General features: G+C 41.3%; 1 long non-coding RNA gene across 1 annotated transcript; it reads left to right on the forward strand.

Annotated features, from left to right (window-relative positions):
• Positions 1-8,629: 8,629 nt before the first annotated feature.
• Positions 8,630-20,642, forward strand: LOC147374204 (uncharacterized). The gene is made up of 2 exons (XR_015162527.1): positions 8,630-8,683; positions 20,409-20,642. It is a non-coding gene; the product is annotated as an uncharacterized LOC147374204 (long non-coding RNA).
• The last annotated feature ends 220 nt before the right edge of the window (positions 20,643-20,862 follow it).

Genomic DNA, 20,862 nt, shown 5'->3' on the forward strand with positions numbered 1-20,862 from the left:
TGTCAGTTCGAGACCAAACTCTCTCTCCTCTCTAGTTCTCTAAGGCCCCCAAAGCTTAAGCTTTGGATCTTTGAGTGTTGGGTTTTTCAGGCTGCCACTCCCCTCCCCTTTTTCAGGGGATCCTTACAGCTTTCAGTATCAGATTGAAGTTCACATTTTTGGAGGACCCTGCTTTCTTCACAGTGTTCCCTTTGACCTCCCCTTCCCACCACACAATCCCTTTCCTCTGTCCACACAGGACTCGCTTCCTGGCTGTTGGGTTCCACGTCTTCTGTGCTCACTGATTTATTCATCCTTTCCATCATTCAGTCATTCACCCCACAGATGTTAATAGGCATGCTGCTTAGTTGTGGGGGTCCAATAGGAAGCCAGACAGAAACCTGTCCTTGTCCTTATGGAGTTACAATCAAGTGGAGGAAACAGACCAATCAAAGAATCCTACAGGCAGCAATTAAATGACCACTCTGATGGGAGAGGCAGAGGTGAAGGATGTGGTGCTGCGACCCTTGTAAGATACTGGGTCTTCATCTGGTTGGAAAGTCAGGAATGCTTCTCTGAGGAAGTGACTGTGGCTCTGACAGAGAAGAGCGGAAATTTACCTGGGTGAAGGCCGAGCACTGGAGGAGGAGCGAGTATAGCAGGAGCTGTGGGCTGGAAGAAAGAGAAGCTGGATGTGGCTGGTGCACAGAGAGGAAGAAAACACAGTGAGACTGGACTCATTAGAGGCAGACAGACACTCTTCTCCCATCACCTGCATCTCTTGGGCTCAGCTCAAGCATCCCCTCCTCTGGGAAGCCTCTGATGGCCCTGACCTCTCTGAGGAGGGACCTGTCCTCCCTCTGGAACCATGGCCTGCTGACCTTTGCATCCTCGGCTCCTCTCACAGGCTCCGACACGAATTAGGCATCTGTCATGGAGGGGTGGGTAGAGTTGGAGAGTGTGAGCATGACTGGGAGTCTTTGCTTGCTGAGCATGGAGAGAGGCAACTTGGCTGTATGAGTGCAATTTTCAGAGGCTTTCCCGGCGGGTGGCCCCAATTCTTCCAGCACCAGTTCAAGGGCCTCTTCCCTCAATAAGATCCCTTCTTTTTAATTCAAACCAAATCCCAGCTTGATGTAATTTCAAACGGTAAGGAAACACTGGATACAATGTGGAAGCATGTGGTTTGTACAGAGGAACTCAACCATGACTTACTCCACAACTTCGGGTGCCACTCCAGTTCTCATCAGGTTTCCCAGCCTCGTGTTCCAGTGATGGGTCTTATTAAAGGGATCCCGGAGGGAGAGACTGTTGCCTCTTGGGAGTATTCCAGTGAGCAACAGGGAAACCTGGATGGGGAATCACAGCCGTTAATTGGGGCATAAATGGAACAAATTCCCTCTCATCACTGAAAGGTATTGTGTTTCACGTTGAGGGAAAGGAGAGATTTGCCTACAAATTAGGCTGGAAACTGTAGAGAAGAAATTGTTTCCTGGCCAGATTGGTATGCCAGGATTGTAATGAAACGGGACAGAAAGAGAAGGGGGGTGGGGTACATGTTCAAATAAGAAACTGGATTTTTAAATTTTTTTTTTTTTTTAGTATTTCTGTTACTGTCCTTTTGAAGGGTTGAGTCTGTCCTGTTGCCGGTGTTCCTCGGCACTCACCAAATTGTCCTCTTCTGGGTGATTTTTAACCCTGTTGTTCAGCAGCTGCTCCGAGAAGCAACTCAGGAATATTCACTATTCATGGTTCTGCCCTGGAGAAGAGAATGAAAGCTGATTTCCATTTGTTTCAGAATCATAATGTGAATGGAAAGCTTCTTTGGACATTCTTTTCTCATTGTAAATGTTGGAGTTAGATATCAACCCCAGAGCCTCTGGTACTGTGCCCACAGATGCAGAATTCCTCCCAGCGAGCCCTCCCTCCCTTGCACCCTCCATCCTTTCCATCCTGTGAGTGAGTGAATCCTTCCTCTGGAGTGACTGCTCCCTACCCTGCTCCCCAGGGCTTACTCATTTATTCTGGCTCTGTGTGTCTCTCAGCCCTGTTCTTCCTCTGGATCTGCTTGTGCCTTTGTTTTCCTGTCTCAGAATGACCCCCTTTGGCCTAGGCATTGGGCTTCAGAATTACTACTGCCCATTCTTAAGGCCATTATATGCAGATATAATATGCAGATGATACCACTTTAATGGCAGAAAGTGAAGAGGAACTAAAAAGCCTCTTGAAGGTGAAAGAGGTGAAAAGGCTGGCTTAAAACTTAAAAACTAAGGCCATGGCATCTCGTCCCATCACTTCATGGCAAATAGGGAAACAATGGAAACAGTGAGAGACTTTATTTTCTTGGCCCCCAAAATCACTGCAGATAGTGACTGCAGATAGTGACTACAGCCACAAAATTAAAAGACGCTTGCTTCTTGGAAGAAAAGTTATGACAAACCTAGATAGCATATTAAAAAGCACAGACATCACTTTGCCGACAAAGGTCCATATAGTCAAAGCTATGATTTTTGCAGTAGTCATTATGAATGTAAGAGTTGGACTATAAATAAGGCTGAACACTGAAGAATTGATGCTTTTGAATTGTGGTGCTGGAGAAGACTGTTGAGAGTCCCTTGGACAGCAAGGAGATCAAACCAGTCAATCCAAAAGGAAGTCAACCCTGAATATTCATTGGAAGGACTGATGCTGAAGCTGAAGCTCCCATACTTTTACCACGATGCGAAAAGCTGACTCATTGGAAAAGACTGATGCTGGGAAAGATTGGGGGCAAGAGGAGAATGGAGCAGAGCAACAGACGATGAGATGGTTGGATGGCATGACTAACTCAACGGACATGAGTTTGAGCAAACTCAGGAAGATGGTGAAGGACAGGGCTTCCTGGCGTGCTGCAGTTCATGGGGTTGCAAAGAGTTGGACACGACTTGGCGACTAAACAGCAACAACAAATCCTTAAGGCTAGGCCACAGCACTGCCTCTCCCATTCCTCATGGACCAGGACAATAAAAAAAAATAATTACTTAGGCTCTTTTGTGCATTGGCTTTAACATATACACTCAAGTATTCTTGCTCAAAAAAAGACAAAACCACAGTGCAAAGACGATGTCAATAAAAGCATTGAACTGATCTGTGGTCTTTTGGAGTGACTTTGAAAGAGAAGGATGCCTGGAGGCTATTGAGGCAATGTTTTCATTTTAGCATTAAGAAAGAATTCCTTTGGTTTGTTACAGGGATCATTGAAAACTTTCAATTGGGTGAGTGGTCAGTGGGCAGCCTAACCCCTTCTAAAGCATTGTGTGACCCAATCAGGTGGCTCAAAGTTGGATTAAGCAAACCAAACAAGGCCTGTGAATTAAGATGTTTTGCATGGGGGAAGCCACTTGTCCTAATACTTAATCCCTGAAAGAACAACTTGCATGCTGTTTATTGAAGCATTGTCCTAACATGAAATTCCTTTCTCTTCACCTGTTACCTCTGATTTGATTGACCTTTTTTTTTGTCCTCCCATTAAGGCAGAGTGCAAATGTAATCACTGATTTTACTAGAAAACAGTTTTGTGTACTTTAAGTTTGTTTTTAAAAAGACTTAAAAATCTTGTGAAAAGCAAACAACAAAAAAAATCATTTGATTATCTTTTTTTTTCTAGGGAAAGTGACAGATATATTTTGGGGGACACAGTTTGCAAATGTGTGTCAGGAAAAATTCTATTACTCAGTTGACAGATTTTGAAAGCTGGGAACTCATGAGCAATCTGAACAATTGTTTTGCCTTACAAAGCTGGTAAAGTTAAGGTTTTGAAAAAATCAGTTTCAAAAAATACTGTGATAAGGATAAGAGAGGAGCTCTTCACCAGGTAATTGCCAAAATATACTTATTGTGTTATTTTTATGGGTTTTCCCAAGATCTTTGGAATAGCTTCCTCATGGAGTAATAAGGAAGACTTGTATACAATTTACAAGTTTAACTGCAGTGTTGTTCTGAGGAAAAATGATTTCTTTTCCTCTAGTAAAAAGTGTGTTCAAATAATTACCTTGGGAAATGTGGTTTTGAGGTCAGTAAAAAAGAGACTTCTTGCCGGTAGACTACCTTTCCACCATGTGATCTGGAGTTTGTCACTTGGGCATCAGAGCTGTATTCCTATCCACCCCCTCCACCCTCTGCCAACCTCATCTCTCAGAGTCTTTCCTGAACTTGGGAAAACAGCTGCTTCCCCTGGTGCCACTTCTCTTCATGATTCAGAGTTGAGTCCAAAGGTCTGTTTTGGGAATCAACACAGACAGGCACCTCACAGCCTCCCCCTGGTCCCAGGCATCGGCCACCCCACCTTAGAAGTGGCACAAACACCTCCTTCACCAGGCCCCTCCCCTGTGGAGGCTCAGGAGTTAAAGCCTGCAGACTCCCTGCACTCCAGCCCCTGCCTTGCCCAGAAGTGCCTGAGTTTCTGTCAGGAGATGAGTGCATGCAGGGCTTGGTCTGGGCTAAAGTGCTCTGCTGAAAAGGAGGACAAGACCCAACAAACTTTTGTCATATAATGTGTGAGGAAGGGGAGGCAATGGCTGAGTTTAGAGAGGCTTTGCCTGGAGTCCACCAAGGGGCAGCTTGGCATTTGGATCACAGTCAGCAATCGCACTGTTTACCTCTCTGAGCCTCTTTCTTTATCTGTGAAAGGAAGATAATATCTCACTTATTTATCTGTGAAACAGAAATGATAATACTTGCTTACGTGGTTGTCATGAGGATTAAATTGAATCATTGGTATAAAACACTGCATACTTCCTGACATATTAGGAATCATGAAAGAGTGATTCCAGACTTTCCCCCTGACACCTGTCAGATGCTCCCTCCATGGGCAGTATCTTCTGTTGGTGCTGTTACCCTAGGAGTGTCTATCTAGCCCTGGGTGTGTCAAGCAGAACAGGATGAGTGCGTGTTTGTAAGAAATAGCTCAAGAAACCCTACTAGGCTTGATTTGAGAGACACTGATTAATAATGCATAAGCTCATGGTCTGTGTGCTCAGAGTGTAGGTTGCAAATAAAAGGTGAGGCAGGTCATGGTCAGGATTCAAAATCTGTCAGGTAAAGGCAGGATGATCTGGCTCCATAGTGTGTCTAAGTGACAACCAAGAAAGGGTTCTGCAGTCCTGAGTGTCACGTTGGATGTGGCATGGTGGACTCCTCACACGCTCCCAGGTCACACTAGAACAGAGACACAGGTGTATGCGATGGCCACGCTTCTCCACTGACAGATCTAGGGGGCAGAGCTGACTCTGGGGAAGTGTGTGAGTGGGCAACATTCTCCTTTGGTGTCTTTGGCCTCATCGTTTGTCCCTCCCAACTTTTTTGATTCCTCTAAGGCATCAGATACCCAGCGTCCTTCTCTTTCCCTCCACTGAATCCTGTGCTCAGAATTAGATGCCGCAATACATGTGAGGGATGTTGTACTGGCTTGTGGTGGCTGTGACTTTTCAATGCTCCTGCTTGCCTTTACTCCCCCTCCATCCCTCTCTGGTCACAGACCCAGTGTCTGGACACAAGGGGTGGGCAGAGGACCCACCTGGACTCTCAGAGCACCTTACCCGTGCTTGGCCAGTGCCTCCAGCTGATGGTGGATGTTGGGGTCCTGAAGTCAAGCTAAGCCAATCAGAGTCCCTCCCCAAGATAATTGTGTCTAGGGAAGGGCGTTCTGTCTTCTGTTAGTGAAGTTAGAAGCACCAGGGCCTTGTCCAGCTATGTGGAGAAAGCCTGTCCGCCAAAGAGAAGACCAGGGCTGAGCCAACCCAAAATAAGGGCTGGAGCAAGACAAGACAGAACCAGGCCCTGGCTGTGGCTCCCCAAGCACCCAGAACTAGCTTGGTCCATATAGCTTCAGCTTTTCTTAGGTTCTTGCTATCTGTGAGCTATCCCCAGTGCCCTTCTAATAACCTTCCTTGTGTTTTAATCAGTTTGCATTTAATCTGTAGCTTCTCTTTAGAAAAATTCTGTGTGCTTTGACTGACTCCAAGGTGTTCCTCCCTGAGGTGAATTTCTTAAAGTCACAGTTAAGTATCTAAACACAGGAGAGTCTGTGAGGGTTTTTTTTTTGTTTTTTTTTTGAAGTATCCACTGCACTGAGTGACATTGAGGAATTAAATAGGAAATTAAATTCATTGTAAAGATTATTGGTCTGTGTATACTTCTTTTGGTCTAAAAATTCTCAAAGTAGTGGCAGCTATGATAAAGTCACTTTATTTTTGAAAGAGCAAAGACAATGTAATCTAATTTTAGATCATTCCAGACTGAGTTCGAGTCAACATGCAGACAATTGGAAATTTGTCAGAAATTAAATGCTGATTATTGGGTCTCAACTTTAAGTTATGACCCAAATTAGGGTCACCGTGGGTATCCAAAAGGGCTGCAAGATTATTTTACAGACGCCCAAAATGTTGTCTTTACCTCTGTGCTCTGTATTTATTGGGTTGGGGGAGGGGAAAACTTTGCAATGGGGAGGGACCCTGGGGAAGATAGTCAGCTACAGAGAAGCCAGGCCAAGGGTGACATCCGTGCTAGAGCTCTGGTCAAGGGCAGTGTTCGTGTAGAGTGTGGATCAGGGACAGGAGTTTGCATATGCTTCCATTGATTTGGAGCAGGGTAGAAAAATAGGTTTCATCTTAAATGAAGATCCTTGACAGATAATGAAGACTACTTGGAGAACTGTGTTCAGAAAGAGTGTGAGGTGGAATATAGGCTCAGTGGGTTGGCCATGATTATTATTAGTGATGTCTGTGTCCACCTCTTTATTTTTAATGCTTCTGGATAATTTTGTTTAAAATGCATCTCTTTTAAACATTGACATAGATTAAAAAAAAAAATGTCCAGTCTGTGTCTCTCTCAATAGGAGGAAATTTATAATTTTTCTATTATGGAAAATTTTAAGCAAATACAAAAGAGAAGAACTATGAGTATCACTCTGATTCTAAAAACAATCACTTTTCACCAATGCGGATTGTTCTGAAGCAAGATTTTCTTTTAGATTTAGAAGAACTGACAGTAGAGATTTTTATTGCAAATGAGAATGACCCAGGAGAAAGAAAAAAGTGTTTTTAACATTATGCCTCCATTAATATTTAGGCATAATTTCCTGACAAATGCCTGAAGTCTTATTAGTACATTTTTAGGTTTACTTACGAGTTCTTCTAATTTCTTTATTTATTGCTTTTCCTTGCATCCCATATTTTCCTCTTTTCTTGGATTTGTGTCTTGGATTTGTATTAATGATTTGTATTTTCTAATGATCCTAACAGAAAGGATTCTTGATTGATAAATTCTCAATGTGAATAATATTTCAATAGAATTCCAGTTCAAAATAATTTTTCCTTCTGAACTTTGTAGTTACTGGTTTTATCTTCTTGCATCTGGGGTTACTTACTTCATCCATTATAGGTAAATGGCTATTCTTTTCTATTTTTGAAATATCTAATAATTTATTTATAAGTGAAGTTTTTTGGAATATATTAAAGCAACAGATAGACGTGCTCAGGTAGCTCAGAAATTTATAGCATCCAGCCATGCAATTTTAAATGTTTACTTGAAGATGTGTATCAGCCAACTAATACATGAATTAAGGAGATTCGAGACCTATGGATTTCTCTCCTCACTAAGTTTTAACCCCCCTACCCCCATTAGGCCTCTACATGGGTTTCTGTTGTCAGATCAATTTGCTTCTGCAGGGAGAGCTTGGTCCTGTTGCGTCTCAAGCAAACATTTTCCTCCTATCTTTATTCTTCTCCCATTTAAGAGGAATGTGTCCTTCACTCAAAATTTAGAAGAAATTTCTTTTTTAACGATTGCATAAAGCTAGAATGAAACCATCCAGTTCTGGTGGTAGCTAACACTGGCTAAATATTTTGTGGAAAGAGAGATGGAAAGAGACAAAACTCCACATCACTAGCTCCTTCCATCTGAGTTCCTCTCTCCCCATGTACAGCTGCATTTTTCTTCTTTCTGATTCTTGCCAGTTTGAAGTAACTTAATGCCCTTTCTGTCTCACTTTTCTTGAAGAATTTGTTGTCTTTGCAACTGGCTGACACTAAAAAGTATTTGAAAACAATGGAAAGGCGAAAGTCATATTTTCAGTTTCTGGTATCGAGAATGTGAATAATTAAAAAAGAAAACACAATCTGGATTTGTTTTTAATGAGATAGATACCTTTTTGACTTCCTCCCTGGTAGAATACCAGAAGGAGACAGAACTGAGCACCACAAAATAAGGCCACGAGCCGAGAATAACAATGATTTTGTTCTGTTGTCCTCTCCATCTCCAGTGCTGTCCTTTCCTGGATCTATTCTGCTATTTTCAAAGCACTTGAAATGATTTCACATCTGCAAGTAATTAGTTGCAAAATAATCTATCTTGGGACTGTGGGCTAGAGGGTTGAGTAATAGGAGTTCCAACTGTGGTGTAACAATGTGTAAATCATGTATTCCTTCTGTTTTTGTTGACATATACAGTAAATATATTACATGGGCATACGCTGCTCCTGCAAAACTGTGAATATAGCCCTTTGTTTGAGAATCTCATCATCAACAAGAACAGCACCAAGTCTCACATTTATATTTTATCTCATAATTTACAAAACTTTCTCCTAACGTTATCTTAATTCTTTTCACAACAGCCCTGAAAGACAGGTGAGAAGAGTTCCATCAGATACATGAGGCATCTGTGGCTGGTAAGCTACTAGACAGTAGGTGACATGGCTTGTTTTGTTGGGTTTTTGCAAACATTTTATTAACAGTTCATTACTGTAGTAACACATTTACAGAAGAATGCAGAAAATCTTAACAGCATGGCTCAATAAATTATCAAAGAGAATGCACTCATGTAACCAGTTCCCAGATCAAAAAACAAAACAGTATCAACACTTCTATGCTCTGTTCCAAGTCACCCACCCCCAAGGGTAACTGTCATTCTGACTCCTAAATAGGTTGTCCATTTATTTGAATTAGTTTTGTACGGCATGTGAACAAGGACCTTGAAATTTATGGATGCATTATGTACATGTGCTTGATACATTGAGGAATACGTCTTTTCATGATGAAATGCAATACATGTGAGGAAATGACAGAGGAGTGAGATGATTCGACCTGTAGAAGGTTCACATGCGTTGGGACTTAATAGCTCCAATATCTGAAGGACAAATGCCTGGAACATTATTAGAAGGTTTCCCCATTTCTATCAAGAACTGTCAAAAACTCACCTTACACAGAAAAAGACTTTTTTTTTTCAATCTTAGAACTTTATGGACAAGAAGAAATTTGTTTCCTTCTATGGATATTTTAAATTTTAGGTTGTAAGTGCTAACTCTGAGATGTCTTTGGTTCCATGTTAACCAGCAGCATGGAATGCACAGTCACTTTTCAAGTTTTCTTTCCCTCCTCATGTTTGGTTGATAATTTCTACCAGTTTCCACAGGAAGACAAACACTGTGTTCTTTTAAGGGAAACAATGTTTTACTGAAATAGGGAGGTGGTGCTTAATATTCCTCTGCCTTGCTCTCTTGGAGGTAAGAGTATCCCAGAGATGAAGTCTTAGCTTGTGTGTGTGCTGTGTCTCCTTCAGATAGGCAGAGCCAAAGACTGACAGCAATTGTTCCAGCTGGTATCCTTCATCAGGTGAATTTTGGAAGGTTCCACGCTCATATTCTCACCACTGTTCTCTCACTTTTCTCCACCATTATGAGAATTGGAAGCCAACGGGTAACAGTGACTTGTTTGAAATGGTTTGGGGCTCCTGCACATGAAAGAATTTAGACTAAGACTGCTCCCAGGGTTAGTGCTGTCCTGAAATGGAATCCTTTGAGACTTTGTTTAGCAAGGGCTATGTTGATGTGGCCTCCATTAGAAAAGACCTGCTTTCTCTTTGGAATCTGTGTGTATCCCTCTGCTTCACCCCCAGACCAGCTGAGCTCAGAGAAGAGGAATGTTTACATGAAGAGAGACTGCCAAGGTTTTAAATTGCATCCATTAAGAAACGAATTATCCTCTTAATAGTTTTTTGTTTTGTTTTGTTTTGTTTCATTCTCCAAAGATTAAAATGCTTTTAATTTAATAAGCTTTTGAAAAATAGGTAAGTTTATAATTGTACAAAAATGCATGCAGAGAAGTAAGAATGTACAGGGACCCCTAGAGGACATTAAAAATGACCTATTTAGGTCTTGTTCATCTTTCTTAGATACAAAGACGCTGACCACTTTTGGCTCTCCAATCTGTTTTAGAAGCATTTGGACTATTTTCTTTCCCCTATCAAATTAGTTAAGTCAGAGTGTAGGTCACAACCTTAAAAGAAAAAATAGCTGATATTTCTTCCCTTTAAAAAACTGACACTTCTCTAGACAAGTACCTGCTTAGAAAGAAATACTGCTTTTATTCACTTTTTCACCTTTATCCTACAGATACCTGAAAATGTGGATCACAAATAAAATTTGCAGTGTAGTATTAAAACGTTTGTTCTGAAATGGATGAACATAAGGATAAGAATATATTCGCTATGCTTATTTAGTTACATATAAATATTGTAACTAATTTTACCCAAGTTTAGAACAGAGCATTGTAGGTCTGGATGCCAGTGTTAGCCTAATTGTTCTTTGTAGATTCCAAAAAGTATGGCTCGCCACTAACCTGAAAACATCGGAGAAGGCAATGGCACCCCACTCCAGTACTCTTGCCTGGAAAATCCCATGGACGGAGGAGGAGCCTGGTAGGCTGCAGTCCATGGGGTCGCGAATAGTCAGACACGACTGAGCAACTTCACTTTCACTTTTCACTTTCATGCATTGGAGAAGGAAATGGCAACCCACTCCAGTGTTCTTGCCTGGAGAATCCCAGGGACGGCGGAGCCTGGTGGGCTGCCGTCTATGGGGTCTCACAGAGTCGGACACGACTGAAGCAACTTAGCAGCAGCAGCAGCAATCTGAAAACATAACAGAGAACTTGTAAAAAAGAAAATGTTCACATGTAATAATCACTTCAGTCAGATGTTCTAAATAATCTTTCAAGAAGCCATTGTTTAACCACCTTGAAATAATGGTCATTTATCTCCAAAGGGAAATGTTTAAAATCCAAGCTTCTTCTATTGGTCACAAGGGCTCTAGATTGAATATGTGTGTCCTCCTAAATTCGTATGTTGAAAACCTAACCCCCAATGTTATGGTATTAGGAGATGGGGCATTTGGGAGGGGACAAGGTGGAGCTTCATAAATGTGATTAATGCCCTTATAAAAGAAGGCTGAGAAAGTTCTCTTGCTCCTTCCATTCTGTGAGGTTATAGCTAGATAATGTCCCCTATTCATCACAAATGGGGTTCATCAGTCACTGAATCTACTAGCCCTTTGATCTTGGGCTCCAGAGGAAAAAAAATGTTTATTGTTTATAAACTACCCAATCTTTGGTATTCTGTTATATAGCAACCCTAATGGTCTGAGACACAAGGTATACATATAAATGTGGTGGATTTCCATTTAAAAAGTGTATGGGTCAACCCATTCCTGAATGAGAGTACTTGGATATTATACCTTAGATTATTCATATTTATGTATCCCTAAAAAGGAAGAGGAAGACTTAAACTTAAAAAAATATTTATAATGATGGAAGAAATGTTTTCATATTGAGGTGTGGGGAAGTCATTCTGGCTTATGCATGATTTGGATGGAGCTTTATGCTAAACTAGAACAACCTGTCATATGGCCTGTCAAACATGCATCTGCTCTAACAATTAAAGAAAAGCATTTAAAACTAAAAATGGAGTAACAGTGATTCAAGCATCCAAGATGGAGCTGGTGGCCATTGCGAATGTGGTTTCAGACATGTTCCTGCATCACTAAGAACTTGAATTCTCTTCCTTTTTTTAAAAAAAAAAAATATTAATTTGGAGTATGGTTGCTTTACAATGTTGTGTTAGTTTCTACTATGCAGCAAAGTGAATCAGCTGTATGTGTACATGTATATGTGTGGAAGTTGCTTCAGTCATGTCTGACTCTTTGCCACCCTATGGACCATAGCCCGCCAGGCTCCTTTGCCCATAGGATTCTCCAGGCGAGAATACTGGCATGGGTTGCCATGCCCTATTTCAGGGTATCTTCCTGAACCAGGGGTCAAATCAGTGTCTCCAGCATCTCTTGCATTGGTAGGCACTTTACCACAAGCGCCACCTGGGAAGCCCTCTTTTGGGGATTTCTTTCCCATTTATGTCACCACAGAGCATTGGGTAGAGTTACAGTAGGTTCCTATTAGTTATCTATTTTATACACAGTAGTGTATATATCAGGGTTTCCCTGATAGCTCAGTTGGTAAAGAATCTGCCTGCAATGCAGGAGACCCCAATTGGATTCCTGGGTCATGAAAATCACCTGGAGAAGGGAAAGGCTACCCATTCCAGTATTCTGGCCTAGAGAATTCCAAGGACTATATAGTCCATGGTGTGGCAGAGAGTCAGACACGACTGAGCGACTTTCACTGACTGACTGACTGACTGTATGTACCTATAGTCATATATATATATCAATCCCAATCTCCCAATTCTTCCCACCGCCAACCCCCCATTTCCTCACTTGGTGTTCATATGTTTAAAGAACTTGAATTTTCTGAGCTATACCAAACTCAAGAATACCACCAACTTGTTCTCAAAACACTATCTGCTAGCAGCTACTGACTACAAACTTATGGTAACTATGCAACCAGTTTGAACCTCAACAAATCCTTTCTTCTTGCCAGCTCCAAACCTAATTCTTGACAACTAATGTAATTTTGTGGATTTTGCCTATACAAGCCTCTCCCATTTTGTAGTCCAGTTCAGTTCAGTTCAGTTGCTCAGTCATGTCCGACACTTTGTGACCCCATGAATCGCAGCACACCAGGCCTCCCTGTCCATCACCAACTCCGGGAGTTCACCCAGACTCATATCCATCAAGTCAGTGATGCCATCCAGCCATCTCATCCTCTGTCGTCCCCTTCTCCTCTTGCCCCCAATCCCTCCCAGCATCAGAGTTGTTTCCAATGAGTCAACTCTTCGCATGAGGTGGCCAAAGTACTGGAGTTTCAGCTTTAGCATCATTCCTTCCAAAGAACACCCAGAACTGATCTCTTTCAGAATGGACTGGTTGGATCTCCTTGCAGTCCAAGGGACTCTCAAGAGTCTTCTCCAACACCACAGTTCAAAAGCATCAATTCTTCGGTGCTCAGCCTTCTTCACAGTCCAACTCTCACATCCATACATGACCACAGGAAAAACCATAGCCTTGACTAGATGAACCTTTGTTGGCAAAGTAATGTCTCTGCTTTTGAATATGCTGTCTAGGTTGGTCATAACTTTCCTTCCAAGGAGTAAGCATCTTTTAATTTCATGGCTGCAGTCAGCATCTACAGTGATTTTGGAGCCCCCCAAAATAAAGTCTGACACTGTTTCCACTGTTTCCCCATCTCTTTGCCATGAAGTGATGGGACCAGATGCCATGATCTTCGTTTTCTGAATGTTGAGCTTTAAGCCAACTTTTTCACTCTCCTCTTTCACTTTCATCAAGAGGTTTTTAGTTCGTCTTCACTTTCTGCCATAAGGGTGGTGTCATCTGCATATCTGAGGTTATTGATATTTCTCCCGGCAATCTTGATTCCAGCTTGTGCTTCCTCCAGCCCAGCGTTTCTCATGATGTACTCTGCGTATAAGTTAAATAAGCAGGGTGACAATATACAGCCTTGACGTACTCCTTTTCCTATTTGGAACCAGTCTGTTGTTCTATGTCCAGTTCTAACTGTTGCTTCCTGACCTGCATATAGGTTTCTCAAGAGGCCGGTCAGGTGGTCTGGTATGCCCATCTCTTTCAGAATTTTCCACAGGTTATTGTGATTCACACAGTCAAAGGCTTTGGCGTAGTCAATAAAGCAGAAATAGATGTTTTTCTGGAACTCTCTTGCTTTTTCCATGATCCAGTGGATGTTGGCAATTTGATCTCTTGTTCCTCTGCCTTTTCTAAAAGCAACTTGAACATCAGGAAGTTCACGGTTCACATATTGCTGAAGCCTGGCTTGGAGAATTTTGAGCATTACTTTACTAGCGTGTGAGATGAGTGCAGTTGTGCGGTAGTTTGAGCATTTTTGGGCATTGCCTTTCTTTGGGATTGGAATGAAAACAGACCTTTTCCAGTCCTGTGGCCACTGCTGAGTTTTCCAAATTGGCTGGCATATTGAGTGCAGCACTTTCACAGCATCATCTTTCAGGATTTGGAATAGCTCAACTGGAATTCCATCATCTCCACTAGCTTTGTTCGTAGTGATGCTTTCTAAGGCCCACTTGACTTCACATTCCAGGATGTCTGGCTCTAGGTGAGTGATCACACCATTGTGATTATCTGGGTCGTGAAGATCTTTTTTGTACAGTTCTTCTGTGTATTCTTGCCATCTCTTCTTAATATCTTCTGCTTCTGTTAGGTCCCTACCATTTCTGTCCTTTATCAAGCCCATCTTTGCACAAAATGTTCCCTTGGTATCTCTAATTTCCTTGAAGAGATCTCTAGTCTTTCCCATTCTGTTGTTTTCCTCTATTTCTTTGCATTGATTGCTGAAGAAGGCTTTCTTATCTCTTCTTGCTATTTTTGGAACTCTGCATTCAGATGCTTATATCTTTCCTTTTCTCCTTTGCTTTTTGCTTCTCTTCTTTTCACAGCTATTTGTAAGGCCTCCTCAGACAGCCATTTTGCTTTTTTGCATTTCTTTTCCATGGGGATGGTCTTGATCCCTGTCTCCTGTACAATGTCATGAACCTCAGTCCATAGTTCATCAGCCACTCTACTTATCAGATCTAGGCCCTTAAATCTATTTCTCACTTCCACTGTATAATCGTAAGGGATTTGATTTAGGTCATACCTGAATGGTCTAGTGGTTTTCCCTACTTTCTTCAATTTAAGTCTGAATTTGGCAATAAGGAGTTCATGGTCTGAGCCACAGTCAGCTCCTGGTCTTGTTTTTGCTGACTGTATAGAGCTTCTCCATCTTTGGCTGCAAAGAATAGAATCAATCTGATTTCGGTGTTGACCATCTGGTGATGTCCATGTATAGAGTCTTCTCTTGTGTTGTTGGAAGAGGGTGTTTGTTATGACCAGTGAATTTTCTTGGCAAAACTCTATTAGTCTTTGCCCTGCTTCATTGTGTATTCCAAGGCCAAATTTGCCTGTTACTCCACGTGTTTCTTGACTTCCTACTTTGGCATTCCTGTCCCCTATAATGAAAAGGACATCTTTTTTGGGTGTTAGTTCTAAAAGGTCTTGTAGGTCTTCATAGAACCATTCAACTTCAGCTTATCCAGTGTTACTGGTTGTGGCATAGACTTGGATTACTGTGATATTGAATGGTTTGCTTGGAAACGAACAGAGATCATTCTGTCGTTTTTGAGATTGCATCCAAGTACTGCATTTTGGACTCTTGTTGACCATGATGGCTACTTCATTTTTTCTGAGGATTCCTGCCTGCAGTAGTAGATATAATGGTCATCTGAGTTAAATTCACCCATTCCAGTCCATTTCAGTTCGCTGATTCCTAGAATGTCGACATTCACTCTTGCCATCTCTTGTTTGACCACTTCCAATTTGCCTTGATTCACGGACCTGACATTCCAGGTTCCTATGCAATATTGCTCTTTACAGCATCAGACCTTGCTTCTATCACCAGTCACATCCACAGCTGGGTATTCTTTTTGCTTTGGTTCCATCCCTTCATTCTTTCTGGAGTTATTTCTCCACTGATCTCCAGTAGCATATTGGGCACCTACTGACCTGGGGAGTTCCTCTTTCAGTATCCTATCATTTTGCCTTTTCATACTGTTCATGGGGTTCTCAAGGCAAGAATACTGAAGTGGTTTGCCATTCCCTTCTCCAGTGGACCACATTCTGTCAGATCTCTCCACCATGACCCGCCCATCTTGGGTTGCCCCATGGGTATGGCTTAGTTTCATTGAGTTAGACAAGGCTGGGGTCCTAGTGTGATTAGATTGACTAGTTTTCTGTGAGTATGGTTTCAGTGTGTCTGCCCTCTGACGCACTCTTGCAACACCTATCGTCTTATTTGGGTTTCTCTTACCTTGGACGTGGGGTATCTCTTCACGGCTGCTCCAGCAAAGCGCAGCCGCTGCTCCTTACCTTGGACGAGGGGTATCTCCTCACCGCTGCCCTTCCTGACCTTCAACGTGGGATAGCTCCTCTAGGTCCTCCTGCGCCCACGCAGCCACTTTTGTAATCCAGAGGAATACAATTCAAGAGCTTCCCAAATCTATGTCTTGTGGGCTATTGCCCTCAGTTTAGCTCAAACAAAACTGTTTTTTATTCCTATAATAAACTGTTTACTGAGTATTTCTATCAACTATAACCATTTGAATGATAAAAATTATTTAACTGAAATTTTGAAAAAAATATAGAAAAGAAAGCAACTAAGGTAACTAAATCTCTTTAGCCTAGTGACTTGCTCTAGAGGAGAAAACACTTTTTATTAAAGTGTGACTCACAGAAAAATTAAATTGTATATTTATAGCTCTAGGGGGCTTCCCAGGTGGGGTTAGTGGTAAAAAACCTGCCTGCCAATGCTGGAGACATAAGAGACACAGGGTTGGGAAGATCCCCTGAAGGAGGGCCTAGCAACCCACTCCAGTATTCTTGCCTGGAGAATCCCATGGACAGAGGAGCCTGGCAGGCTACAGTCCTTGGGGGTCATAAAGAGTTGGATATGACTGAAGTGACTTAGCCCACACACACAGCTCTGAGAGTTTCAAAAGGTGAACATCCTTGTGTGACCATGGTCCATGTCGAGAAAGAAAACATTGTCATTCTCACAGAAATCTCCCCTGAAAGTGGCCTTTAACATTCACTACTCCATCCCTCCCACTCAAGAAATTGCTAGCCTGGTTTATCTTCTGATCCCACTGAGTAATTTTGTCTGTTTTTTTCTTTTATAAATGTCTTTTTATAATTTTTAAAGATTTCAAACCTACAAGAAAGCTGAAAGAGTACTACACTGAACATTTTTATTTCCTTTTCCCAGATTCACTTATTGTTAACATTTTGACACTGTTTTTTTTTATTTCTCTGGACTATTCTAAAGTTGTTAAGCATCATATTCACCCCTAAATACTTTATCAGATCACTGAAAAATAAAGACATTCTTCATCCTAATGTCCAATACCATTTCCACACTTATGAAATTAAATATTGATAAAGTAATATCTAATGTATCAGTTTAGTTCAGTCACTCAGTCATGTCCGACTCTTTGCGACCCCATGAATTGCAGCACGCCAGGCCTCCCTGTCCATCACCAACTCCCGGAGTTCACTCAGACTCACGTCCATCGAGTCAGTGATGCCATCCAGCCATCTCATCCTCTGTCATCCCCTTCTCCTCCTGCCCCCAATTCCTCCCAGCATCAGAGTCTTTTCCAATGAGTCAACTCTTTGCATGAGGTGGCCAAAGTATTGGAATTTCAGCTTTAGCATCAGTCCTTCCAAAGAACACCCAGAACTGATCTCCTTTAGAATGGACTGGTTGGATCTGCTTGCAGTCCAAGGGACTCTCAAGAGTCTTCTCCAACACCACAGTTCAAAAGCATCAATTCTTCGGTGCTCAGCCTTCTTCACAGTCCAACTCTCACATCCATGCATGACCACTGGAAAAATCATAGCCTTAACTAGACGGAACTTTGTTGGCAAAGTAATGTCTCTGCTTTTCAATATGCTGTCTAGGTTGGTCATAACTTTCCTTCCAAGGAGTAAGCATCTTTTAATTTCATGGCTGCAGTCAGCATCTACAGTGATTTTGGAGCCCCCCAAAATAAAGTCTGACACTGTTTCCACTGTTTCCCCATCTCTTTGCCATGAAGTGATGGGACTGGATGCCATGATCTTCATTTTCTGAATGTTGAGCTTTAAGTCAACTTTTTCACTCTCCTCTTTCACTTTCATCAAGAGGTTTTTAGTTCGTCTTCACTTTCTGCCATAAGGGTGGTGTCATCTGCATATCTGAGGTTATTGATATTTCTCCCGGCAATCTTGATTCCAGCTTGTGCTTCTTCTAGCCCAGCATTTCTCATGATGTACTCTGCATAGAAGTTAAAGAAGCAGGGTGACAATATACAGCCTTGACATACTCCTTTTCCTATTTGGAATCAGTCTGTTGTTCCATGTCCAGTTCTAACTGTTGCTTCCTGACCTGCATACAAATTTCTCAAGAGCCAGGTCAGGTGGTCTGGTATTCCCATCTCTTTCCGAATTGTCCACAGTTTCTTGTGATCCACACAGTCAAAGGCTTTGGCATAGTCAATAAAGCAGAAATAGATGTTTTTCTGGAACTCTCTTGCTTTTCCCGTGATCCAGTGGATGTTGGCAATTTGATCTCTGGTTCCTCTGCCTTTTCTAAAACCAGCTTGAACATCAGGAAGTTCACAGTTAATGTATTGCTGAAGCCTGGCTTGGAGAATTTTGAACATTACTTTACTAGCGTGTGAGATGAGTGCAATTGTGTGGTAGTTTGAGCATTTTTGGGCATTGCCTTTCTTTGGGATTGGAATGAAAACTGACCAGTCCTGTGGCCACTGCTGAGTTTTCCAGATTTGCTGGCATATTGAGCGCAGCACTTTCTCAGCATCATCTTTTAGAATTTGGAATAGCTCAACTGGAATTCCATCACCTCCACTAGCTTTGTTCGTAGTGATGCTTTCTAAGGTCCACTTGACTTCACATTCCAGGATGTCTGGCTCTAGGTGAGTGATCACACCATTGTGATTATCTGGGTCGTGAAGACCTTTTTTGTACAGTTGTTCTGTATATTCTTGCCACCTCTTCTTAACATCTTCTTCTTCTGTTAGGTCCATACCATTTCTGTCCTTTATCAAGCCCATCTTTGCATGAAATGTTCCCTTGGTATCTCTAATTTCCTTGAAGAGATCTCTAGTCTTTCCCATTCTGTTGTTTTCCTCTATTTCTTTGCATTGATTGCTGAAGAAGGCTTTCTTATCTCTTCTTGCTATTTTTGGAACTCTGCATTCAGATGCTTATATCTTTCCTTTTCTCCTTTGCTTTTTGCTTCTCTTCTTTTCACAGCTATTTGTAAGACCTCCGCATACAGCCATTTTGCTTTTTTTCATTTCTTTTCCATGCGGATGGTCTTGATCCCTGTCTCCTGTACAATGTCACGAACCTCCATCCATAGTTCATCAGGTACTCTCTATCCGATCTAGTCCCTTAAATCTATTTCTCACCTCCACTGTATAATTATAAGAGATTTGATTTAGGTCATACCTGAATGGTCTAGTGGTTTTCCCTACTTTCTTCAATTTAAATAATTATATATAATCTAATATATAATTATATCCAAAATTTCCAAATCATTCTAATAACTTTATAGAGTTATTTTAATACATGACAGGATTAAAAACCATGTACTATATTTTGTTTTGCATCATCCAATCTCCTTTAATCTGGAATAGTCTTTCTGCTCCATGTTTAAAAAAAAAAAATTCTATTGGCATTGTTTCAATTGTCTAGGTTGGTCATTTTATAAAATGATCCTCAATTTCAATTTGTCTGATTGTTTCTGTCTGATTGTTTCCTAATGATTCAATTCAGATTAAACATTTTAGGCAAAAATATCATCTGAGTGAAGTGACTTCCTCTTCACCGTATCAGCTAGAAGTCAAATGTCAGTTGATCACATTACTGATGATGCTAAATTGGATAACTTGGTGAGGAAGTTGTTTGCCAGATTCCTTCATTATAAAATATTCTTTCCCTTTGTGATTAATAAATATTCTTTGGGGTAATATTTTGATGTCGTGTGGATGTTCTGTTCCCCTCCTAAAGTTTTCCTCAATGATTTTATCATCCATGATATTTGCCTGAATTGTTATGATAATGGTTGAAAAATTATGATTTTAAAGATTCTATTATCCCTTCTACATTGATTAGCCAAGCATTCCTCTGTAAAGAATTTTTCCATTCCCTTCTCATCGCTGCCCCCTGCTCCCCACCCCCGCCCGCCTCCTTCCTTAATTTCACCATGGATTGTTTGAGTTCTTTTGCTGAATATTTTAACATTATCATTGCTAGTTGTTTCAATGCCCTCAAATTTGGCCAGTTATAGTCCCTTTAATGAGCCCATGAGTCCTATCCATGTCCCTGCAGGTTTTAAACACTTCTTTCTGGCATGCGATGTTGTACCATTTTCTCAAGAATAATTTTGAGTGTTTTAAAATTTTTTTCATATAGCTTTTGCATATTTTAAAAAAGTTTATTCCAAGGTATATTATTTTTTGTTGTTAATGTCATGCATGAGGTTTTTCTACTCTATTATGTCTTGTGGGGGGGAGCAATGTATACTATCAATTTTTATATATTAATTTAATGGCATATTATTTTATTGACTCTCTAGTGGTCTTTTATGGACTCTTAAAATTCTCCAAGCCAGGCTTCAGCAATATGTGAAGCGTGAACTTCCTGATGTTCAAGCTGGTTTTAGAAAAGGAAGAGGAAAGGGGACGACAGAGGATGAGATGGCTGGATGGCGTCACTGACTTGATGGACGTGAGTCTGTGTGAACTCCGGGAGTTGGTGATGGACAGGGAGGCCTGGCGTGCTGCGATTCATGGGGTCGCAAAGAGTCGGACACAACTGAGCGACTGATCTGATCTGATCTGATCTGAGTGGTTAAGTTAGCCATTGAAGATACATCTCGCTATCATCTGAAAATAGTTTTACATCTTTTCTAATTCTTGAGTGCTGATTTTCTCATCTCATTGTTTTCTCTTATATAATTGTCTTCTATTTTTCATTGCATCAGTGAATACCTCCAGTATGATGATAGTTGTTCTTCACATTGGTGGGTA

The sequence above is a fragment of the Bos grunniens genome, chromosome 4, assembly GCF_055505025.1.
Source record: "Bos grunniens cultivar Pamir isolate PY7600 chromosome 4, Bosgru_T2T1.0, whole genome shotgun sequence".
In the NCBI taxonomy this organism is placed as follows: Eukaryota; Metazoa; Chordata; class Mammalia; order Artiodactyla; family Bovidae; genus Bos; species Bos grunniens.